General features: G+C 54.0%; 1 long non-coding RNA gene across 1 annotated transcript; it reads right to left on the bottom strand.

Annotated features, from left to right (window-relative positions):
- On the bottom strand, positions 1–24176 carry LOC119103979 (uncharacterized). The gene is made up of 3 exons (XR_005094848.1): positions 24050–24176; positions 15178–15262; positions 1–37 (listed from the first exon to the last, which is right to left on the bottom strand). It is a non-coding gene; the product is annotated as an uncharacterized LOC119103979 (long non-coding RNA).
- Positions 24177–26220: the final 2044 nt, after the last annotated feature.

Raw genomic sequence — 26220 nt, 5'->3', positions numbered from 1 at the left:
GGTGCCACCGGCGGGTCCACGTCCAAACGGACCGGGTCTACCGGCAGGCACAGACAGACACCAGGTCAGCGGTGGCGGCAGGTCAGCTGTCAGCAGGTCAGCTATCAGCAGGTCGGTGGCGGGACCTCGATCGCTCCGAGCGCGTGTGCGGACATACGTTGACGTCCGACGGCGCTCAGGGAGAGACCCTCTTTCGGGGAAGCAAGGTCGGCCGCCGTCGAATGTCACAGGACAGCAGCGGAGGATAGACAACCGTAGTCGAGCTCGTGAGAGGAGGAGTGGAGCTGCAAGACGTTGATGCCCGGCGGCCAGGGTGAGTCGATATATGGGCGGCGGTGTGCGACACTGACTCACATCTCGATGCGAGTTCTGATATTTGACATACGAGTTCTGAAATACGCGGGCATTACGATAGCTGGGAACAATTGTCTGCTTCTGTTCTACCAAAGAATTTGGGGACCGCCATGGCAACGAACGATGATACATAACGATACGATGATACGATACACAATGATACGATGAACAACGATAAGATGATAAATTAAGTTGCCAGAATCGATGACGGCGAATTTTGTCAGGAGTCGGGTGGAGCGAATCTTATTTGTGACTCGCTTGTCTCCATGTAACGCAATTGTTTTAAGAAACGTGCACTGTAATCGCATTGCAATAGTACCGCTGTATGCACGTGCAGTAGTCCTTGCAGCTGCAATGAACAGCTTGCTCAATTGTTGTAATGCCAATGTTTCGAAAGAACCTGGGGTTCCTGCCAACCGCACTCGCTAGGTCACCACCTTCTCCGCACTCGTTCTTAATATTCCATCACGTGGAGCGCTTAAGTAGCTTCATTGCTTCCGGACACGCAACATTGCAGGCGAACGCATGCATGCAATGTCAGAAAAGCCTGAAATGAAGAGCCGAGTGCGACGCTTCCCAAAGTGCAATTGCGTCTCGTTTCTTTCAAATAAGCTCATAGATGTCTCTTCATCTATCATCTAAATAATTTCAACGTAAGTTCTAGCTACTATGCGTTTCTAAGGCAGCTGGCGAGCTGCGATGTGCAAAAGTAAATCCGCCGCCCACGCCACGTTACATGGCTGGCTGTTCCCGCCCCGCTGTGGTGTATTGCACCTGGTATGTGAAGGCCACAGTTCGCTGACACATGAGACCAGTCTTGTCTATTTACGCAGGTGAGATATAGCACCTACTTCTCTCGCGCCTCACAAGCTGGCGAAATTGCGCGTGCCGGGCGAAGTGCTGCTGTCACCGTAACTACTGCTGCCGGCCCGTCTTATAATGTCCACAGTGCATCAGGTTACGGTTCATAATGTCCACGGTTCATAATGTCCACAGCTTACCATATCCACGGTCCTTAATGTCCACAGTTCATAATGTTCACAGCTTACAATGTCCACAGTTCTTAATAATGTCCACCGCTTATAATGTCCACGACATATTTCCACCTGCGTCCGCTAGGACACTGCCTCGCTGTTATGTTTGAGAATACGGCGCCTGGAACCGCCAAGCCGACGAAACCAGTGCAGGGTCAAGCAGGGGGCAGGAGCGTGAAGCGACCTGTGAAACATATTATTTTCACAGTTCGTGGTGCTGAGTCGGATGCATAACACGATGGTATAGCCAATGAGTCACAGCAATTATATGTTCTGGAAAGCCTATTTTACGGCGCGTTCCAACTGCTGAGGTTGGCTGGATGAGCGCCAAGCTATCTATAGACATTTTTCTCCGGTTATTTTGACGTCCTCAATAATAAATTTGCTACGTGACTGTCCCAGTATAGCCAGGAACACGGTGACCAGTTTTATGCAGGGTCGAGTTTATTCCTGCTGGGTTGGTTTTCGGCTATCATATGCAAAGTCGATTTCATTTCAATCGGTGTGTTTAGGCCTATTATTCAGAGGCGGCCTCGTTCCAGTCGGGTTTATACAGAATCGGACTTCGGGAAGCCGCGAAAGATTCACTTTGCAGCAATAGTGCTGGACTGTATCAATTTAGAGGAAATGACTTTGGCGGACGCCTATCTCCCATGCGTACGAAATTTCTTACCCTGGCGGGTGCAGGCAGAACTAGCTTGCGCGCATTACGAACTGTGGGAATTTTGAACCGTGGACGTTATGACCTGTGGACATTTTGAGCTGTATACATTGTGAGCTGTGGACATCAAGACCTGTGGACTTAATGAAGAACCCCTATTACTGCATTGGACATGATGACCTGTGGACATCGTGAAATCCCCATTCTGCCGCAATAAGAGCTGGGCCGGTACAGCACGACACGGGTGGGCCGGGCGCTGACGCCGCCGACCGTCGGTCACTGGACGACAGCTGGTGCCGCGCGCCGGGCGCTGACGCCGCCGACCGTCGGTCACTGGACGGCAGCTGGTGCCGCGCGCCGGGCGCTGACGCCGCCGTCCGTCGGTCACTGGACAACAGCTGGTGCCGCGCGCCGGGCGCTGACGCCGCCGACCGTCGGTCACTGGACAACAGCTGGTGCCGCGCGCCGGGCGCTGACGCCGCCGTCCGTCGGTCACTGGACAACAGCTGGTGCCGCGCGCCGGGCGCTGACGCCGCCGTCCGTCGGTCACTGGACGACAGCCGGTGCCACGCACCGGGCGCTGACGCCGCCGTCCGTCGGTCACTGGACGACAGCTGGTGCCGCGCGCCGGGCGCTGACGCCGGCGAGCGTCGGCGAGCGGACGACAGGCAGCTGGTGCCGCGCACCGGGCGGAGCGACGGCCGCCAGCGCGTCGAGGAGAGGCTGGCGTGCGCCGTCATTTGTCCGCGTCACCTGACGCTAATGTCAACTGGCAGTCGGCTGCTAACTCGTCCGGTCCGCATCTGCCTCCAAACAGCGAGCCGACGGCTGGCAAAAAGACGAGACGCTCACGGCCGTCACGGGCGCGGCGTTCTTGTCCGCCCGCCGCCGTCGCCGCCGCAACAGCGAGGGGCGGAGCTGGGTCGCAGGCGGTGCCGCCACTCTCGGCTGCTTGGGGCTTACGTCTGAGTCGTCCTGCAAATGCATGTTCATCCATGGTGGAGGCGTACCAAATGTGAAATTGGCCCGACATTTGTGCCACAAACATGACTGTACCACGTACATGGTTGTCAAAGGTCTGCCCAGTTTTCGCGTCGCGTCGTGCGAGACCATCAACAGCGCTAAACAAATATTTACACAGTTCTGTCCGACAAGCATAGACAGCCGTTTTGGGAATAAGGCACAAACATGAATGAGACGATGCATTTTAATTTGTGCCAGCTAGCTCAGCGGAAAAAATGCGCGCTTTTGAAATATTTTACTGACGGGCATGCACCTGGTAAAACATTTGTATAAATATAGCGGATTAGGGCTGCATAAAAATGTGGTAAAAACCTGTCACGTAACGTAACGATACAAGGCCATGTTCGTTGGCACACATTTTTATGATAAGAAAGAGTAAAACTTCATAGACCAAGCGTTTTTATCGGCAACGAAAAGTACCACTGAGACAAAAACCACGAATGTCACGTTGACAGCAAAGCATCACATGGTTTTGCCAATGTTCGGCAATGCTATGTTTAGATGGATGTTCGAAGTTTTCGAGGTCTTATCACTGGACGTGGCAATGCTTAGCTATCAGAATCCCGTCGAGATAATGTAGGAGTTTTGATTGCAGTATGTGGATGGCTCATCCAGGAGTGCATCAAGCACTGTATCTGAGCGGGCACAGCAAACGAGAGTACTTGCAATAACAAAAAGCAGGTACTATGAAAAGAAAACGGCGCAGACTAAAGCATTCTGATGTTTGAAAGGTGCAGAAGTCTTACCATGTCTGAACATTCCAATGGGATTACGATCCGAGCCTTCCTAATGTATCACATTTCTTGAACTGGATTAACCACGATATCCAATTTACGAATTTCCAACCGAGGAATAAATCGAGTTGCTCAGTGTGCGTGAATATGCAACGCTGGACCGGAAATTCGAAAGCTGTGTGTCGTGATTCATAGCACATATTCTGCAAGAGCTGTCCACCATGGAGAATCAAACGGGCTAAGATTCAAACATCATGCCAATGCCCCTAAAACCAGGCTATACTGCACGCCACAAGCCCAAACCAAGCATCATGCTCAGACTGCAGGCTAGCCGGTTCGCCTAAGCCCAGACTCCCTCCAACCTCTGGTCGCTGGTTGGCGTGAACTTTTTTGGTGCGCATGGAGGGAGAAAATCTTAGCAAGGCACATTTGCACTTTTTAAGGAATGCGGTTGCACAGTTGCCAGCACTTTCCCTGGTTGCTCAAGTGGCCATTTCCCCCAAATTATTCTGGAGCCACGAGACAAAAACCAATGGATTGCTTTTGATCTAAGGTCACGGAAACTACCGCTGGGTGAGCAGCCGGATGCGAGGCAGATGTAGTAAGCCGGCAGCATGCCATGTCTGTGTGGGGTTCATTTAGAGGCCGTTTGACTGAAACCATTTGTAAGGCACTGAATGAATTCCTCACACGAGCTTTCGGGCTAGACAGACTGATGACATCGCGAGTAGCGGAGTCGAGGACTTGGGTGTCATCGGCGTAAGATAGTAAGCGGCCGTGAGGCAGAAACGATCGTCTAGGCGCGCGATCTTCCAGGTGCATAGAAAAGTGCGCGGTGTGATAAAAATGCTAATGAGATATAAAACGTGAGCGTCGATTACGGAGACAGCACATTTCATAACAATTTTGCACTGCGTAGCAAGGTATGCCATCGACGCAGTAGCCCTCGACGCGCTCATGTTCCCGATGGCTTCAGATGACTCCGGCAGGGCGGCTGAGTGCAGGGACTGCGACGAGGCACAGGCACGGCACGGGCGTGGTCCAGCCTGGGTCGCACCAGCACAACCACGCCCTACCACCGCCCCCGCAGCGATGTGGGGCCGACGGCAGCGAAGTGGGGCATGTAGTCTGTCCGTCCGCGTGTGTTGCGCGTTCTCACTGGCTGCGACCTGAACTGCCTCAGCGGCTCCAGAAGTCCTACAGCCCTGTCAGCAGACCGCTGCTCAGGCGCGAGCGTCGCACGAGAGCGATCAATCCCTTCACTCTGTTACGGCACCACTAGTACGCGCGGCGGCCTCTGCGGTACGGCAGCGCTCCCAGGTCTCGATGGCGCGGATGCGCTCCTCATGGCTGCGGGGACTGCGGTATCTCCATGCGGCCATGGGCAGCCGAGCCGGCGTGACGTCACGGCGATGGTCGTGCAGTGGGCGTGGACTGCGACGTCCCATGCTTCTATAAATATGTCCACCCTGTCACCGACGGCACCGGCGGCTCGCAGCGCGGTTCCGAACCGGCGAGCAGTCCTCAGGCTGAACGCGGTGGCGCCCAGACTGGCCGCTGGCGCTCTCTGGGGGCGGGAGCGCAGAGCAGCGCCGGCTGGGCTCTGCTGTCGAACAGCGCCCAGACGCCGACCGTGACGTGTGAAGACCATGTCGTCGTGTTGCGTATCCGAAGCGAGGGGCCAGTACGCTGGCTGGTGTGGACTGCTCCGGAAAAGAACAGCTGATAGTGGCATCGATGTAGGAGTAAGGGAGGAGAGGGGGAGTGCGGCTTCCCGCGACCTGCACGGCGTGGGGTTGACAACTACCTGACAATTACCACCACAATCATCACGGAAAGCGGGTGGAGCTGAGATCAAAACGTATCATAGCCGGGCCGAGGAATCAATCACTGGTGGTACGTAAAGTGATGCAGTGTCCTACTCATTTGGTGCCAGGGGAGTTAGCCCCCCACGCTTCCAAACTTGGCCTTCAACCACCTAACTTTGGAAGGAAAGTGCACCAAATCGGAGAGAAGCCCGTTTGTTGGCATCTTTTGGGGGCAGATTGGGGCAGTTTTTACTGTTCAGTTCCCCCGACTCATCTTGCGAAACTACGCCACTGGATGGGCATGTTGCCCAGTCTCCGCGCAGGTCACAGTGAGTGCGTCGTAAATCCGGCTTATGATCCGACTGCAGAACAGTGATGCCAATACCCCGCTTACACCCCGTAGAACGCTGACCACGGGCTCCGTCTACAGCCTATCTGTTGCCATGTGCATTGCTTACGGCACTGTATGAATCAACCCGGGACGCGCGAGTCCCGAAAAATAATGTAGTTTTACAGGTAGTCCTGTTTGAACGGTATGGGAAGCAACCATCTGTATTATGTTATGAAAACCTTCTCTTTTTTAGCAGGATCCCTGAGCGCCATAAGGCGGCAGATATATGATCACTGTCGTGCACATGTCGAACAGTCGGCTAGCAGGGAAAACGCTGGTACTGACGTGTATAAACAAGTTCACCGGTTTCATTATCTAATAAAGTGAGTCGCAGCAGATGATAAAATCGACGCACTGTCCACGCAGCTTCTGACATCTGGGGCACCCCAGCATATCGAGACAGGCTGCGGAGCTAATAAAAATTCAAAAGACGCCAGAAGTTTTTTAATCTGTGAGGCATTAATCTTAGACATTCGGTAGGATGGCATCGCGACGCTATAGGAAAAGTTGAAAAACACCACCGTGAGATAAAGCGCCAATTGCCTACCCTGACAGACAGCTGCGGTGTCGAATGGGAAAGTCGTTATTGGCTGTCGTGTGTTCTGTGAACAACGAACACTCCGATTCGTATGGATGTTCTCCGCATTTCCTTAAATTCATGAGGCACATGGGGTCGCCATTGTTTCGCCTTATCTCGCAGCTGGTTTTCAAGTATTCGGAGGATTTTGTACACGAGGAAGAGTGGTAGCCAACAACCACCCTTGCAAAAGGCCCATTATGCCTTAGTTCCGCGCAGAATGCTAGGAAGCAGTCAAACGGTCGGAGGCAACGAGTGCGAGAGATGCTATTAAGCCGGGTGACCGGTCAGAATGAGCAATTTCGTTATTCGTCTGGGTTTATCAGGAAAGGTGACCGCTTCCCTGATCCCCAATATACGTGGTAGTTTGGTGGCTGAGCGGGCGACACGTCGAGTACTTAGATCGGACGGGCCGAACTACGGACGGGCCGAACTTGCCGCACGCATGTAAAGTATTTGAAACCGGTGGTCGACAGATATGTCGACTGGTGAGTACACGCGCGTATGCTGGTGACGGGCTGTTCGGAAGATGTCTTGCGCTGCATTCTCGTATGGATTCGTGTGTAGGTCTTCTTTTGTAAGGAGGGGGGGGGGGGCAATCTCACTCGGTCAACAACAAATTTTTGGCGAGCGGGCCGTTGCCCGACCCGACGCCGGGATAATGCATTCTGGTGCCGAGAGTTTCAGAGTGAGTAGCGCCGGCGTTTATAGATAGCCCTGACTTGGTGGCAGCGCGGGTCTGATCAAGTGCGGCTTGATGTCAAAATTCCTTTTTCAGATTGCTGGAAATGACGCACCCACGAAAGATTAGCTGTGACATGCGAAACAGTTGCAGAATATAGGTTATATATGGTAAAATAGATACGAACAAAATGTCCAGGTGACAAAACTTTTATGTGACTTGTAACTGGTGCCTTGATTAATTTTTTCACGCAAAACAACTTGAGCACACAACTTTTTTGTGAGACAATACCGCTACAGACGAAACCTCTAAGCGATGACATTCCCAAGTTAAAAAAAAAAACGTGACGGACAACCCTTCCACCGACAACATTCCCAGCAATAGGGCCTGCGCGAGAACGCCTCCACGTGTAAAACTCGAAGTCGTTCCGCATGCGCCGAGCTGTACCCGACTGACACCTTGTCAGACTGCACCACTGAGTACCTCTGGTGCTGGGCCGTGCTCTCACCAGCCGACCAGACGTCAGGCTGCACCACTGAGTACCTCTGGTGCTGGGCCGTGCTCTCACCGGCCGACCAGATGTCAGGCTGCACCACTGAGTACCTCTGGTGCTGGGCCGTGCTCTCACCGGCCGATCAGATGTCAGGCTGCACCACTGAGTACCTCTGGTGCGGCTGGGCCGTGCTCTCTCACCGGCCGATCAGATGTCAGGCTGCACCACTGAGTACCTCTGGTGCTGGGCCGTGCTCTCACCGGCCGATCAGATGTCAGGCTGCACCACTGAGTACCTCTGGTGCGGCTGGGCCGTGCTCTCACCGGCCGACCAGACGTCAGGCTGCACCACTGAGTACCTCTGGTGCTGGGCCGTGCTCTCACCGGCCGATCAGATGTCGGCCTGCATCACTGAGTACCTCTGGTGCTGGGCCGTGCTCTCACCGGCCGACCAGACGTCAGGCTGCACCACTGAGTACCTCTGGTGCTGGGCCGTGCTCTCACCGGCCGATCAGATGTCGGCCTGCACCACTGAGTACCTCTGGTGCGGCTGGGCCGTGCTCTCACCGGCCGACCAGACGTCAGACTGCACCACTGAGTACCTCTGGTGCTGGGCCGTGCTCTCACCGGCCGACCAGACGTCAGGCTGCACCACTGAGTACCTCTGGTGCTGGGCCGTGCTCTCACCGGCCGATCAGATGTCGGCCTGCATCACTGAGTACCTCTGGTGCTGGGCCGTGCTCTCACCGGCCGATCAGATGTCGGCCTGCACCACTGAGTACCTCTGGTGCTGGGCCGTGCTCTCACACCGGCCGATCAGATGTCGGCCTGCACCACTGAGTACCTCTGGTGCTGGGCCGTGCTCTCACCGGCCGACCAGATGTCAGGCTGCACCACTGAGTACCTCTGGTGCTGGGCCGTGCTCTCACCGGCCGATCAGATGTCAGGCTGCACCACTGAGTACCTCTGGTGCGGCTGGGCCGTGCTCTCACCGGCCGATCAGATGTCGGCCTGCACCACTGAGTACCTCTGGTGCTGGGCCGTGCTCTCACCGGCCGACCAGATGTCAGGCTGCACCACTGAGTACCTCTGGTGCTGGGCCGTGCTCTCACACCGGCCGATCAGATGTCAGGCTGCACCACTGAGTACCTCTGGTGCTGGGCCGTGCTCTCACCGGCCGATCAGATGTCGGCCTGCATCACTGAGTACCTCTGGTGCGGCTGGGCCGTGCTCTCACCGGCCGACCAGACGTCAGGCTGCACCACTGAGTACCTCTGGTGCTGGGCCGTGCTCTCACCAGCCGATCAGATGTCAGGCTGCACCACTGAGTACCTCTGGTGCGGCTGGGCCGTGCTCTCACCGGCCGACCAGATGTCAGGCTGCACCACTGAGTACCTCTGGTGCTGGGCCGTGCTCTCACCAGCCGATCAGATGTCAGGCTGCACCACTGAGTACCTCTGGTGCGGCTGGGCCGTGCTCTCACCGGCCGACCAGATGTCAGGCTGCACCACTGAGTACCTCTGGTGCGGCTGGGCCGTGCTCTCACCAGCCGATCAGATGTCAGGCTGCACCACTGAGTACCTCTGGTGCGGCTGGGCCGTGCTCTCACCGGCCGACCAGATGTCAGGCTGCACCACTGAGTACCTCTGGTGCGGCTGGGCCGTGCTCTCACCGGCCGATCAGATGTCGGCCTGCACCACTCTGGGTCTGTGATATAGCCCGGACCGTGCTGCCGCCGGCTGATCAGACGTCAGTCGGGGGGCTCGATTGGACGGGTCACCGCTGACGGGGCCGACGGTGATTGGCTGGGCGGAGTCGTCCAGCCGGCAGCCGGCGTCGGGCGTCGGGCCAGGTCGCCGAGCCCGGGGCCCGGCGCGACACGATACACGCGGGTATAGCCACTGGAGCGCTTCCCGGATTTGATCAATCTACGCATCGGGGATCAATCCGCGGATCGGACCGGACCGGATCAGAAGTTTTTACCAGACATGGATTAGGACCGCTCCTGATTTTCAAATTTACCATTTTATACGGATGGAAACAAATGAAAAATAATTGCATAGAAATTTTCACTCCACGCAAATAATTCGTGCACCAATTCCAAAAGCAAATTGTCTGACGAACAGATCACATATGTGATAACAGATAACTAGTATGAGTGAGTGGCAATCATATATGCTGCTATGGAAAACTGAAGCTCTCATTTTTTCAGAGTAAATACAATGTTCAACAATATACTAACCTCCGTTAGTATCACCTAACTACCATCACTCCTGATCTTATCAGCAACACAATTTAGCTCCGATGAATTGTACTACATTTCATGGTTGACAAACTAGACAGGAGCATGTTTTATTGGTAAAATGCACACCACAGATTTCTGAAATCCAAGCTCCTACCGGGGTAAATTACAAAAATGTGAACTCAATGAAACACTGTAGTTTCTGTTGAGCTAATCACCCATACAAATTTGAGTCTAACACCAGCCTAAGACTAAGTACCTGCTTCAACCGATCCATTTCCGGGTGGCTGGCAATAAATAATGTTCCATCCTCACAGATCATTTCCTTTATCCTCACTCCCAAATTAATGTAATCAAAGAATGAACATGTTGACCTCTACAACCAGAAACCAGCCAGGTAACTTTATCACACAGCAGTTAGCTGTTTGATGTGAGCTAGGTACTCCGTATCCAGCAAACGCTTTGGGCATTTAGTGGGTCCTTATTGATTTATACTGTTTCTTATAGTTGCATGCCTGCTATTCTTCTTTAATTATTTAAAAGGCCCAGGGCACTTAACACAGAAATTCAGGAAGTCATTAACGTGGATGAACATCCCCATGACCGTTCACTCATATCTCAAATGAAGATTTGGTAAGATTTCGGGTAGCTTGTGCGGTCACCAGAGCCTTTGGCAAGTGGCTAGCATGTCTACGATGTGCCAAAGCATCAGCGGTCGTGGCAAATGTCGAATGACGGGCGACTGACAGGGTGTTGATGGTATCTCTGTTAGCGTGCTGAAAACAATAACGGTGGATGCAAAGTGAAGTAACATTGTCAACATGTCTACAATAGTTTGTTTTTTACTGTGTATATGTGACCTGCAGCTGTACGATGCCCGATTACAACCAAATTAGCTTTCGTATTTGTTCCTCGCAAAAAAGATATCTGGTAGCGTATGCTATATTAGCAACGGGGTTCAAAAACGACGCAACTATTTTGTTCTGCTGGATGAAAGAGTTGGTACCGCAGGCACCTACCAAAAGACGGTCGCGCGGGTAGATTGTAATTTTGACGCAGCAAGTACTCATGGTTCTTTCGTTCTGCTGGATGAATGAGTTGGTACTGCAGGCACCTCCCAATAGACGGTCGCGCGGGGGATTGTTATTTTGAAACAGCAGGTACTCGTGGTATGTCCGCGAGCGAACACACACTTGAAGAACCATGTATTTGGTGAAGTGTTCGTTCATATTAGGCATGCGAGGTGGGTGTCGTCATGCGCTTCTGAATTGGGTGCCGCTGACACTGTCAATCGATATGTGGCAATTTGTGTACCGACCAGGCGTCTGATATTGTTAGATAACATGCTCATGCCTGCATGTAATTGTGATGAGCAGCGATTTTGGTCGCTGCAATGTAGTGGTGTTTGAGAGGTATTGGCAGATATAATCGTGATATTGTCATTGATATGATGGGCCTTGCTTGTTCTGATCTTAATGCAAAATTACATTCCCGACAGGCAATAAGCTGTGTTAAGGAGCTCGACACCCACTGGTTTACAGCGTCTTTTCCAATGAGAATGAACAAATCATTAGCATTAAACGTACTCACTTAACTAGATTTACTGTTAAAGTTGTAAAGAGTCCTTAATTTTGCAAGCGGATTGGCACCGACTAATTCGATGAACTTTTGTGGTAAGTTCCACCAAATCGGATAGGACTGAAAAAAAATCACTGAAAATCGTGGAACAAAAATAACGAAAAATGTTTCAAGGGTCTGGCATACCCAGTATTGAATTGGACAAACAAGTTGCAGACAGTACATTCGCCTATGCTACGCAACTGTTTTGAAGCCTGTGTATGCTGCTTCGGTTGCCGGCATCTGATGTTAATCGTCAGAAAGCACTCCAGACCTCAGGGTCCATATTTTGCGCTCAAGATAGTGGGAATTGCGGACGACCGTCACGCATATTTGTGCCCATATAATTGTTCGTTCTGTTCTGAATCAGATCATGTCAATACCGCATCGCTGCTGCCCCGGGCGTCCAGACATAGTCGTGGTGTTCATTCGTGTTATGCCGAACATTTACAGGCTGCAAGAAAGCCTTCGGACATCCGGGCTAGTACGGAACTGGACAGCGCACGACGGGACACACAAGTTCATTAATGGATTGTAGGGAATATTTTGCATCTTGGGGTGAGACCGACACAACTCCAAGCAACTGAAGTGTTCGAGGGAATAACACAAGCGGTTTCTCCAAGACCTATTGGTCCAATCTGTTCCGTTCATGTGCCACTTTTTCCCTTCCGTGCCGTTAATCTTTTAAAAAACAAGCTATTGGTCCCGTCGGCGTTTAACCACTTGCAATTCTTGACCTGAAAGCTTTTCCCCTATTTGGGTTTTAGTCATGTGCCGTTTTACCTTTTTTGACTCCTGGAGCATTCATGTCTCCGTTCAAGAACACGACGTCGGATCACCCGATGTTTAAGAGGTTTAAAGATCGACGATATCATCTTTGAACTTTCTGTTTTAAGAAATGTTCACAGAGTTTATCGGAAACTTTATACAGATTATATGAGGGTACAGAACACTTATCAAAATTACTTATTAATACATGGCATGCACTTTGATTCGCACTTTCGCACACTTCGTACTTTGAAAAAACAGCATAGGTTTTTTCGTATGTTGTTCTGAAGTGAAGTTTGAAGCCCAGTAAAACGAGAACATTGATGGCTAAAATTATGTAAGCAATATTATGCCCTAATTAAACAATTCCAACCATTCAGTTAATCTTAGACCTTACTCTGCTGAAATAAAGTTTTCACTGTCATCATAGCACTCACAACCGATCGACCCATGCATACGGTACCTCAGTACTTCTGGATCCTAATTTTGTTCCCTCGAAGCCTTCGAGAAAAAAAACTTTGAAATTGCTTTATATTTCCGTTTAAATCTGCGTCAATAAGTTCGGAATGAGCGTCAGAAACTAAGGCATGAAGTATTTTTTCCAACTATAAAACGGTCTGATTTTACTTTTACCTGGCCATCAGACCGAATCAAAGCCAATGGACACTACCTCGTCGCATCATATTACGCGATTCCCTACGAATTGCCTTTGCTGACAGCCATTACCTGGCTTTGGCCTGCCGGTGGCCTCACAAGATTTATATAATTCATTGTTAGAAGATTGGCTTTTCAATTCCCTGCGGCAAAACAGCGTTTACCGGGGACTGCAGCGCAACCTAATGAAATGTGCTTCACGCACATCGCATGGAGTAAATCGATGCACGCTTTTGCTATTGTATCGCCCAATCTTACGTCCTAAGCTGGACTATGCATGCCTTATTTATGACAGCGCGTGTGAATCCACCAAATGCGTCCTTGACACTGTCCATCACACCGTTTTACGAGTTATCACATGGGCGTTCCGCACATCACCTACCGTAACCCTCATGGTGGAATCACACAAGCCGCTCTTGTCAGCGAGGAGGAAAATGCTCGGTATGCGTTGTGCGCTCAAGCTGCGACAGCTCCTCTCGCATCCGGCATATGGCACAGTTTCTCACGGTCTGCTGTACGTTTTCATAGCAGCGCACCTCGAGTACATGCTATGACTCTTGGCCTCCGAATGTACGCCTTACTGCAGGAAAGCGAAACTCCCATTCGAAGGGCGAAGCGGGCAGGACATCTGTGCAACCTCCCTGGCATTTGGCCTCACTCTCAATACATACGTCTCTAACAGATATGAACACTAATGTCGTCTTGCCAGATGAAATGAGGTCCAGGGCACTTGAGCGCAAGGGGTCATGTGAGGGCTACATAATTACTTACACGGACTGCTCTAAAACTTCTGGTGGTGTAGGTTGTGCGTTTGTGAGCTACTAGGACATCCGGTTGTTTTCATTGCCTCCACGCGCGTCGGTGTTCTCCGCGGAGTTGGTAGCGATCAACAGGGCGCTGTGTTTTATTAAGGTCGGCAACGAACCTTTTTTTTGACGGACCCTCTCATTAGCTTTCTTAGTCTTAGGCCTTTTCATCCCTCATATCCTCTCGTACAGGACATTTTAGGACGCCTGACTGAACTGGATGAGGCCCGGGAGAAAGTCATCTTGTGTTGGGTCCGCAGTCACATTGGAATCACCGGCAAAAGGGGGCTGCCGCGGCTGCCAGGGGAGCAGAGCTGGTTCCATGTGTACGCTCTCTTTCTAACCCTGCTACAGACTTTGACCCCGCAATAAGGACGTTTCTGTAGAACGAGTGGCAACGTTGCTGGTATGTGACCGATAGTATTAAGCTCAGAGCAATCAAACCCGAGTTGCATCAGTGGTTATCTTGTTCTCAGAAGGTGAGGCGAGGAGAGCTGATCCTCTGCAGACTACGCATCGGGAACAATCACGTAACCCACGGTTATATGTTGGAGGGAGCCGATAGACCTATCTCCCATCGACGAGGTGTTATTCTCACCGTTCGCCATGTGCTTATATCGTGTCCGCGCATTGTGAAAGAACGACAACGTCACTTTGGACGGCGTGACTCGCCCCTGACGCTCTGTGACATTTTAGGAGACAACTCACAATTTCTTGTATTTCAACAGGTCTTTTTCTTTCTCAGACCCATCAACTTTGGGACCATTTACGCGGTTCATTAGTTAGGTAAAACAAAACTCCTTTGGCGGCCAAATGACCACGGCAGTCGACGCGCCCGAAAACATCAATTAACAACCACAAGAGGCTGCACCGCACCGTTCGGAAGTTATTCAAGTAAACTTTCAGGGAAGAGTCAAACTATCCCACCGCCGCCCACCCTGCCCGAGCGCTTCTTAAGTCCTGCCACGCCGAAAACCAGAAGCCAGCTCAGCCCTACGCCCGAAGCCCGTTTCTCCTTGTTAGCCCAGGCAGCACCGGGCTCCACGCCGGCGACGCGCAGCACAATCGACAAAACAAGTCAGAGAGGCGAATATGCTATGAGTGCTTTAGGAAATTACTGTTTGGCACGCCGTACAAAAATAATCGGTCTTTTGGGATACAATGTTGCAGATAACTACGTAAACGACCCAAGTTCACATGAACCTCGCGAGTAAGCGCCTTCGCCTACACTCCCATGGGGAGTTAACACGCCGTCAGCGCCCAAAGCTCTCGACGCTGTTCTTGAACCACTCAATACCAATGCACAAGTTTGATAGATGAGCGACGTGAGTTACCTGTGGGTGAGAAGGGGCGCACAGCTGCCACCACGAGCAGCAGATGCAGGGCGGCAGCTCTCATACCGCCATGAATACAGACATTCTGAAACGACACGAACGCAACTGTGAGCACTTTTCCCCATACTTCCGTGCCTTACGGACTAGATTAGCGATTTAAAAGCTAGCGAGTTGGACGTTTTCTTACGTTCGCCGGACTAGTGTCGTATACGAACGTCACCTTGAAAGTGCATAATCTGGAGCCAGCCGGTGTGCGGCTGCACGCGTCTCCGAGTGCGGACACGTCAGACAGTGAGCCAGACACATTTAAAACCGTATGTTGGAAAGCGCATTTGCGAGGAACATTATGCTCATGGATGAGATAGAAGTAATGGCCTTATTCATCGGAGTAAAACCAGGAGAATGGAGACATAGATGCATTGATATCTCGGAACATGCCTTTATCGAAACGAAGAGCAGAAGTGGACTTCCACGAGGGGATTCCACGGATTTGAATCGCGGCATGGCCCGTGAGCAATGCAGCAGATGCAGTATGAGCAATGCAGTCGCTGCTGCTGTATAAATAAGGCGTGACGAAGTGCGTCCCGTTCCCTTCAAAAAGAGTTAAAGCCGCGAAACGAGCATTGGCGAGTTGCGTGCTTGGAAATGAAGCCAGATCTACCGATATTAAAGGATTTAAGGATTTGTCTCGCGCAACTTTAACATTCCCCTGAACAGTATGATGGCCAGAAGTTTACACAGGAAGGGCTTAAACCATACTCCAATTGGGGGAGCTTTGGGGACTGGAGATTATATCTAGACGTCTCGAGGACACATTTCTTGATGTTTTGAAAGCCCTACGAGCGTCTTAAGCTGCCACCAGAGGCAGGGGGCATGGTCTTGAAAGCCTTTCCCCTTGGTTACGCACTGCTTCTGAATCCTAAACTGATATTATCTACACATCCGTAGATCAACGAGGCCGACATGTGTGGGACATAGCTCGAAACCGGCGGCACCGTGCCACTGAACTAATGACACCCGCTGACTCACAAGACCTCTGCTCTCCTTGTCACCCAAATCATCCCGCGTCATGTGAGTCCTGGCCGTGCCGTCCAGTGATCGGATGTGATTCCTGATGGTGCCATCCAGTAATCGAGTGTGATTTCAGACTATACCGTCTAGTGATCAAGTGTGGTTCATGACCGTGCCGTCCAGTGATCGGTTGGGATTCCTGACAGTGCCGTCCAGTGATCAGGTGTGAGTGTTGACCGTGCCGTCCAGTGATCGGTCGGAATTCCTGACGGTGCCGTTCAGTGATCGGATGTGATTTCTGACCGTGCCGTCCAGTGATCGGACACCCACCGTACTTATATATTCCCGTTTGACTTTTCTGCTGTTTTATAGCGATCATTGATTGAGCTCAACAAACGTTTTTCAACGACTTTTCTCTCGTTACTAAAACGTGCTTTATTCTTGGGATGGTGGGTAGAGGTCAATGCACGAAGGACCGAATCAGCGTTAGAAGATTTGAGATGTCACGAGTCGGATCAGATCAGGCTCAGTGCTGGGTGCTATTCATGCATGATCCAGTGCAGCGCACTCTCCCACCGGCACGGCGCGATCTCTGAAGATAGAGGAGAGCCCTAAGTTCACTAACGTTACCTGCGGAGCGAGTCTGGCCAGTTTGACATCATCCGTTTATTCACTGATGTTCATCCACACTGTTGTCCAGCGGCTTTACGCAGGCTGTGCGGTGCCGCCCTCCGCCTGGCTCAAACGTGTTTGGTTTTTGGGATGGCACTGTGGTCTTCGGGCTCGTATTCCGACGAAGATGAGAACAACCGGTCGCCCACAGCGGACTAAACCTTGAGACATCCCAGACAGGCAGCTTGGTGCGCCCGACTCCGTTCCATCGCGGCAGCGACTGGCGCGTGTCCAGGTCCGATGGTCAGCATGCAGCGGAGTTCACCAGAGGCTGCCCGGTAAGATATGACGACATTTTCTCGGGGGCTATGTGGATCGAAACAGTTTGGTACCGTCGTTTTCTCCAAGACCGAGATGGCTGTCCCATCAACACTCGTATCGTCCCATCGCAGCCTCTTCTGAAGCACGCCGAGAAATACTGCGCCGATGGTGGCAACTCCGGTAACAAATACGCTGTTTGTAAAACTTGGGAGGTCTTGGGATACGTGCGATGCTGATATGGCATGATGCTGTATGACGTCGCATTTTTATTGACAGACGTCCGACACTTAGAGTTGCGATGCATGCAACGCAAAGTTGCGGACAAGGACCTGACACCGTATGTTACATAAATATTACATACCCGCTAATACAGGGACGCAAAATGGACAATTTCGCACTCGCCATGTACCGCGGAGCTCAGGACAGGCAACCCACCATCACACACCGCAGCTGCAGTCTCCACGGTTTCGCTACGTCCACGCTCGGTAGTTCCAATCTTGGCAATCTGAAGTGCCGTGAGGTTTACAATGCATTTTAAAACAGAGGCGGAAGTGGAAGTAAACCACTCTTTTTTAAGGCGCATGTAGCATCAGCTAGCAAGAACGCATCTGCCCAGCATACCTGACTTCATTATTAATTGCCTGTCGTTTTCTAACTAGCGTCTTCTAAAGATGGCACCCAACTGATGATTTGCAGTCATGGCGAAAAATATCTGCCGACTTGCTCAATACGATTGGTGACATACATGGAAACTTTTGCGAGCTATTTGGTCACAAAACCTGGAATGTGGAACCAAATTACCAAAGACCAGCACAGTTAGCCCAAACTCAAACCTTGGTAGGCTTGTACCCGTGAACGCTTAAAGCGTGAGCTAGTGTAGAACACATGTCTAAACATCGACGTTTTGCTGCATGAGCAACTCGAGCCACAACTTACTACACCGGCCATAGATGCCTATGCTGACGATACATGGTGCAGTCCGACATCCTTTTGAGAACGACAGTCATGAAACATCAGTTGCGGATCAAGCATAGTTGGGTGTTGTATGAAGCCTATTTATTATGGGTATGAATATTTCCTGACCCTTAATCAAAGCGTGGGTGTGTGAAATTGTGTAGGACCTATGCTTCCGAAACACATCGTTCTGGGATATTTTTGATAACAGAGTTGGAATTTTGCACATGATGGCACAAATGATGCAGCTGATTTCTGTACAAACCGTCTGGCACTTAATATCCAAGTTTTAGTGCATTGGCAGCCATTGCCATATTCAAAGATTGCGCATTTCGATTAGCAGTCTAGCGAGCTACTGGTCAATGTTGGCATTGCCATCACCACGCTCCTCTATATTTCTTGCCGTCTTTTGGGCGGAGTTTCTACATAACTGAGCGTGCCTTCAAGCTCTGTGGCATTAACAGCGGCTGGTATCCCATCTGGATGCCGGGCAGCGGACGTCATCATTCCTCGGCAACATCCCGGTCTGCCACATAGCCGTAGTGCCGGGCGCCGCTACCCAGCCACCGTGCCGGGCGCCTACCCAGCCATCGCGCCGGGGGCGCCGCTACCCAGCCACCGCGCTGGGCACCGCTACCTGCCACCGTGCCGGGCGCCGCTACCCTGCCACCGCGCCGGGCGCCGCTACCCTGCCACCGTGCGGGCGCTGCTACCCTGCCACCGCGCTGGGCACGCTACCCTGCCACCGTGCCGGGGCCGCTACCCTGCCACCGCGCCGGGCGCCGCTACCCTGCCACCGCGCCGGGCGCCGCTACCCTGCCACCGCGCTGGGCACCGCTACCCTGCACCGTGCCGGGCGCCGCTACCCTGCCACCGTGCCGGCGCCGCTACCCTGCCACCGTGCCGGGCGCCGCTACCCTGCCACCGCGCCGGGCGCCGCTACCCAGCCATCGCGCGGGCGCCGCTACCCTGCCACCGCGCCGGGCGCCGCTACCCAGCCACGCGCCGGGCGCCGCCTACCCTGCCACCGCGCCGGGCGCCGCTACCCTGCCACCGGCCGGGGCGCTACCCTGCCACCGAGCCGGGCCGCCGTACCCTGCCACCGCGCCGGGCGCCGCTACCTGCCACCGTGCCGGGCGCCGCTAACCTGCCACCGCGCCGGGCGCCGCTACCCTGCCACCGCGCTGGGCGCCGCTACCAGCCATCGCGCTGGGCACCGCTACCCTGCCACGAGCCGGGCGCCGCTACCCTGCCACGCGCCGGGCGCCGCTACCCTGCCATCGCGGGCGCCGTACCCTGCCACCGCGCGGGCGCCGCTACCCTGCCATCGCGCTGGGCGCCGCGCGTGTCGGTGTGCTGGGTGACGCAGCCGGTGGACAACACGCTGCCGGACCTATGCTGAACTGTCTGGGCTGCTGACGCCCAGCCCGCCCCGTTTCGTTGCTGACTGCATGCGCATCGCCGACCGTCATTGCGGTGACCTCCTCAGGGACACCCAGACCATTCGGAACCACTCCGGACCGACCCCGCGGTGATCGGGATCGCCCGGCACTGTAGCCGGGTCATGGCCGTCAGCCTGTGAGGCCGTCAGGCAGAAACCCGGGGAGTCGCACTCACTCCGACGTATGCAACGAAGCAGAGATGACGCAGGTAATGTTCAAAGCGGTGCTGAAGATGCGAGCGCAGACTGGTGACGTCGTTGCTGGCGGGTCCACCTGTCACCTGGCGCATTAGAGGTCGGACCAGCGCCATAAGCTAGTCCAGATCTATGGCTAGCAGAGGGTGGCGTGGTCGCAGCGTCATGGCCTCCCGCACACGCCATCGATGTGCTGCACCTCGCGCAGCGGGCGGCTTGCGCTACGGGTCAGCAGCCGGGTCAGATAGCTGGCTACCTTCAGCCCCCATTCAGGGAAGTAGCTCGCTGTGCGTGAGCAGTGTTACCACGCGCCCCACGTGATCCATGTGCTCATCGGCGTCGCCTGGACTGAAGTCAACGAGGACGAGCGGTGTTCTTTGTTCGGGGAGGCCTTGCACCACCAGGAGCTCTTTTCTACCTTACGCACCCCTACCGAGACTCTGGCTGCACCCCTGGGGACCTCTCGTGCCTGAGATACGCCGCTCCGTGCGCCGTTTTAGCTGCTCGGGTCGCTTCTGCGCTCAAGGAGCCCTGTGGCCAGTAACGAGTACCTGGCCGACTGCGTTTCCGCTGATTGTTCACGGGCTTCGCTGACTACCCGGCACTCCTCCGGTTACCTCTTTACCAAGGTACCTTTACCTTTACCACCCTTCTGACCACCTAAGTGTCGCCCGGTACCCACCAAGCCCCGCAAAACCTCATAGGCAGGCTGTCTCGAACCTGAGGTTCCCAGGAGTAGAAAGAGAAGCCGGGGGAGATCCAAAGCAGGGTCCGGTGGTTCGAGGTTGCCCCATAGGGAGATTCCGTTCGGGGCACGCAGCGTGACGGAAAATCGCTGGATTGTATGAAAGAGTAAATACAAGATTGTGCTGCTAAAATGCATTTCACGACAGTAGAACCACGGCTACTACTACCGCAATGTATGACTGCGGACAGACTGGAGCCGTGGGTCGACGGGGAAAGTCCGGATACCGTCCACGAGGAGAGTCCGGGTACCGTTACGACGAGGAGAGTCCGGGTACCGTCACGACGAGGAGTCCGGTACCGTCACACGAGGAGAGTCCGGTACCGTCACGACGAGGAGAGTCCGGGTACCGTCACGACGAGGAGAGTCCGGGTACCGTCACGACGAGGAGAGTCCGGTACCGTCACGACGAGGAGAGTCCGGGTACCGTCACGACGAGGAGAGTCCGGGTACCGTCACAACGAGGAGAGTCCGGGTACCGTCACGACGAGGAGAGTCCGGTACCGTCACGACGAGGAGTCCGGGTACCGTCACGACGAGGAGGTCCAGGTACCGTCACGACGAGGAGAGTCCGGTACCGTCACGACGAGGAGAGTCCGGGTACCGTCAACGACGGGGGTCCGGGTACCGTCACGACGAGGAGAGTCCGGTACCGTCACGACGAGGGAGTCCGGTACCGTCACGACGAGGAGAGTCCGGGTACCGTCACGACGAGGAGAGTCCAGGTACCGTCACGACGAGGAGAGTGGTACCGTCACGACGAGGAGGTCCGGGTACCGTCACGACGAGGAGGTCCGGTACCGTCACGACGAGGAGGGTCCAGGTACCGTCACGACGAGGAGGTCCGGGTACCGTCACGACGAGGGAGGTCCGGTACCGTCACGAGGGGGGTCCGGGTACCGTCACGACGAGGAGAGTCCGGGTACCGTCACGACGAGGAGAGTCCGGGTACCGTCACGACGAGGAGGGTCCAGGTACCGTCACGACGAGGAGAGTCCGGGTACCGTCACAACGAGGGGGTCCGGGTACCGTCACGACGAGGAGGGTCCAGGTACCGTCACGACGGGAGAGTCCGGGTACCGTCACGACGAGGAGAGTCCGGGTACCGTCACGACGAGGAGAGTCCGGGTACCGTCACGACGAGGAGGTCCGGGTACCGTCACGACGAGGAGAGTCCGGGTACCGTCACGACGAGGAGAGCAGGTACCGTCACGACGAGGGGAGTCCAGGTACCGTCACGACGGGAGAGTCCGGGTACCGTCACGACGGGGAGGGTCCGGGTACCGTCACGACGGGAGAGTCCAGGTACCGTCACGACGGGAGAGTCCGGGTACCGTCACGACGAGGAGAGTCCGGGTACCGTCACGACGAGGAGAGTCCGGGTAGCGTCACGACGAGGAGAGTCCGGATACCTTCACGCCAAACTCTTGTCGTGTGCCGAACCCCCTGGAAATGCTATTGATACCCGTAGACTACTCTACTCTAGCATGAATGGCTTGCACAAAATTCTGTTTTTCAAAACGGTGCTGCTGATAAACACGTCTTACCTGAATTTCCGCGCACCTCATACGCGAAAAAAGCTGTTGACTTGCTCTGGACGCAGTAAGAAAGGTTAATGATCCATAGACGGCCTAGCTCCAGCTTGAATAGCTGGGTGTTCAAGGAGGTGCAAATGGCGCTCGACTTGTGTTGACTGTATGAACTGACGTTCAAACAGAAATGAATTCCAATGACACTTAAGGCGTGGTTGCGCCGATGAGGAAAAATAAATTTGAAGATGCTGGATTGGAACAAAAGCGCACGCTTTTGGTGCGCCAAAATGCGCAAGGAAAGACAAGTTGAGCTTCTGTATGAAAGGGGTGATAAAATGGGATAATTATGGTGATTATTCGGTCGTGATAAATTGCTTGAAGCCCACATCAGGCGATCTCTCCAATGGCGACGAATTCTTAGCCTTTAGTCAAAATGTCGTGCACCTAGGGCTCGTCCAAAAGTGTTACAGCTTTCACCTGACGTCGGGTCTGCGAGGTCATTTTTCACAAATAGCTTCAGCCCTTTGGAAAAAATCATCATCAGCGGCCAATCTCAAAATAAAGTGGTCTTAAGCGGAGATGTTTCAAAATTGATGGATTGGACTCTTTTGTGATGGCATGGGTCCCAATAATGGCGGGCTCTTGGATCCTGAATTCCCCTTCTTTCCGAAGACGATCTCCTGCCCTGCTCATGTGAGCGAGAGCATGGCTTGTCGCGTCACGAAATCTAAACAGGCGTATTCCTCGTTCAGTGGCGAGTTCAATAGTGCACAGTTTTATGTGTTTTGAACGTAATGTATCATGTATGGTTCCGTGACTGCAGCAATGACGGCCCATTTCCGGCGGTTCGTGAAGCCGTCGGTTGCCGCCCGCTGCCCGAGCCGGCCGCAGATCACCGTGCAGTGTTCCCGAAACTGCCGCTGCTCCGAAACCAGGAATGGTACGCACACGTGCTCTTGTATCAAATCATGCGCAATGAATGCCTCATAAACTACTGAAAATTCGGGCGCAAATGTATGCAAACAGATTCGGATAAGTATACTCAGAAAACATTGAAGGGGCTCGCACCAGCACCACTACGCCCCCATCAGGACGAGGAGTCGACAGTTGTTTCTGCCAGGGCCGTATAAGAGAGGTAAACCCATTCAGAGATCCTCGCTTCACCTTCGCTTGACGTCACCGTGACGTCACTCGGGCCGAGACTTCAATGCGCGGCGGGCTGCCGGGCGCCTGATAATGCTGGATGCTCCGGCCTGGCAGCCGGAGCATCGAAACATTCACACAGATAACGAACAACCCTGCAGCGGAGGGTGCTTACGACCAGCGAACCGATCACATAGCATGTTATCGTAAATATGATGTGCTTTGGAAGCCTATGCGATGAACCGCTAAAATGCCTTGGCATGAAAAATTAAGACAGGCACACAAGGCTTGCTCGCAATATAGCGACAGGAACAGCGGTCTGTGTCCGCACCCATAACAAAAAGCTGTTAGTGGCACCTTAGTGACACTGAGCGTATGGTGCATAATTTAATGAAGAGAACGATTATATATGCGGCCAGTGACAGATCCAATGCGGCGGGTGCGAGCCCATCCCCCCCCCCCCCTTGTACTCGTTAACCAAGCGCTTGCAGTTTTCAATACTTGGTTCGGAATAATCAAACGTTTCAAGAAAAATGACATCAAAACTTACTCGTTGCGTTATGATTACATAGATGCGGTTAATGAGGCTACGTATGACTAAAATAAGTACAAGCAATAGTAGCATTACGCAGCATATGTTAAGTACCTACTCAACATTTCGTTAACGTCTTCCTCACCCCCGTACCCATATCCGTGTTTTTCCGAAAATCCGTACCCAGTTCAGCCTGCTAACCATTGCACGTGCGTACCCATTGGTTCACCCACCCCGGATGCTCTTTAACTTGTGGACTACGCCTGGTCCATGTAAATATCTGCCGTCCTTGCCAGATTTCCCTCTTTATTTATTTCGGGTGCCAACTAGTTTCAAATGCTAAGCCATGAAGTTCCACTTCCAGAGCGCCAGCGCGCTGTGCTTACCAGTAACATTCAGCCGCGTGCCGTCGGCTGTTAGCTTCAGCCCGTCACAGCACCGCGCCTCACCACTGTTCGTCACCAGCGCCGCTCGCGGCCGCGAGCTCGCATGCCGTCCGTGCTCCCGCGCTAGGCGATCGTCGACTGAGACCAGTCGCCGACGTGAGCGGCTGACGGCACCGACGCGCGCGGCCGTCGTCGGCGGACGAGGTCGGCCACACGCGGCGGCCAGACGGGCCTGGCGCGCCGGGTGGGACATGGGTCGGCCACACACGGCGGTCAGACCTGGCGCGCTGGGTAGGGCATGGGACGGCCACACTCAGCTGCCAGACGGACCTGGCGCGCTGGGTGTGAGGACAGATACTGCCTTTTGTGCCGTCGGCGGCGGCGCCAGCCGGCTGTGAAGGCCGGACGGCCGCCCCTCGGCAGCCGTCGCTCAGGGGGTCGCGCCCCACGCGACAGAGGACCGCTAGCACTGCTCTACACCATCTCCGCCCGGATGGAGGACCGCCAGTACCCACTGAATCACCTCCGTCCGGAAAGAGTACCGCCAGTACTCAACTACATCACCCCCGTCCGGATAAGAGGCCGCCATTACCCAACTACACCGTCTCCGTTTGAATGGAGGCCGCCAGTAGCCAACTACACCGTCTCCGTCCGGATGGAGAACCGCCAGTACCCAACTACACCGTCTCCGTCCGGAACGAGGACCGCCAGCACCCAACTACACCGCCCCACGCGATAGAGGACCGCCGGTGCTCGACTACATCGCCCCCGTCCGGATGCATAACGCGCAAACTTTGCCATCACACGACACGGAGGCACGCCATCGTTATAGCCGCGTGCCACGAACGTCGCACCGCTCTGTAAACACTCTAGAATGCGTAACGAAAGACACCGTATCTTGTTTTTATTATCAGTGGCGTCTGTAAGACGCACTGCATTCTCATTCCTCGTCCCCTCCCACACACACACACACATACGCAAGGCACCCACCCATTCGCGCTTACACGCACACAGTCTGGGACACATGCCACAAAGTAACTCATTCAAACGATATGCCGCAAGGACTTTAGCAGCTTCAAGGATCACGGACGCGACCCACGTTTCCCACGAGCACTTACCCACGACCCAAGGATCCTTCGTTCACTCATCCCGGGCGTTAGGTAGCGTTTTATGTATAAGATGCTGCACTGCAGAGACCCGACATTGTACCAACGCGGGAGGCGCCCACTAGCGTAAATAGACCTTGGTGGGCTGAGGATGCTGGTGGAAGCACTATGGAGCAGACGGAAGGGAAAGACAACTGCGAGATCGACAGCGGTCGCGGTTGCATCTAGGATATGGGCGGGGCATTGGCGAGAAAATATTTGACTTGTCAACGATGATCCATGGCCTCATTCAACGCAGCGCACCAGGCCCCATCACTCATCGGAACGGGAAGATAAAGGCTGCCTCGGCGGCGGCTCCGGCCGACATTCCGCGGCTTCTCGCCCCCGCTGCGTCAGCACTGCCGCCCGGCGGCGCCGCCTCAGCACCGCCGTCCTGGGACGGCGCCAGCATCCGGTCGTCAGCGACGCGTGGGCGTGTCCAGTTGACGGGAGCCACACGTGGACAGTGTGTCGGTACAGGTCACATCAAATGCTTGTGAGCAGTGCACAGGCGCAGCTGCCACCAGCGACGCGTGGGCGTGTCCAGTTGACGGCAGCCGCACGTGGACAGTGTGCCGGTACAGGTCATATAAAATGCTTGTGAGCAGTACAGGCGCTGCTGACGTCAGCTGTACGTGGTCGGTGTGCAAGTGCTGCTGACGTCAGCTGTGCGTGGACGATGTACAGGCACAGCTGACGTCAGCTGTGCGTCGACGGTGTACAGGTGCTGCTGATGTGAGGTACGCGTAAGGTGGTTTATTCGTACATGTAACTATGTCGACGACGAAAGCGATCATGTGCCGGTGATATTAGAAAAGGATGTACGTGAACCGCGTGCAGGCACAGGTAACAACAGCTGTGCGAAATGCAGAGGTTTGCTGACATCAGCTACACGTGGACAGTGTGCACTTACCTTATCACCGGTAGTGCGCAATACAAATTCGCTGGCATCAGCTGTAAGCGAAACGTGCGCATGTTCACTGGCATCAGCTTTACGTAGAGAGCGCACTGATCCATACGCGTTAT

Source organism: Pollicipes pollicipes, unplaced genomic scaffold, assembly GCF_011947565.3.
Source record: "Pollicipes pollicipes isolate AB1234 unplaced genomic scaffold, Ppol_2.1 Scaffold_5724;HRSCAF=6776_pilon_pilon_pilon, whole genome shotgun sequence".
NCBI classification, from domain to species: domain Eukaryota; kingdom Metazoa; phylum Arthropoda; class Thecostraca; order Pollicipedomorpha; family Pollicipedidae; genus Pollicipes; species Pollicipes pollicipes.
The sequence above is the reverse complement of the archived record's forward strand: the minus strand, read 5'-3'. Positions and strand labels throughout refer to the sequence as shown.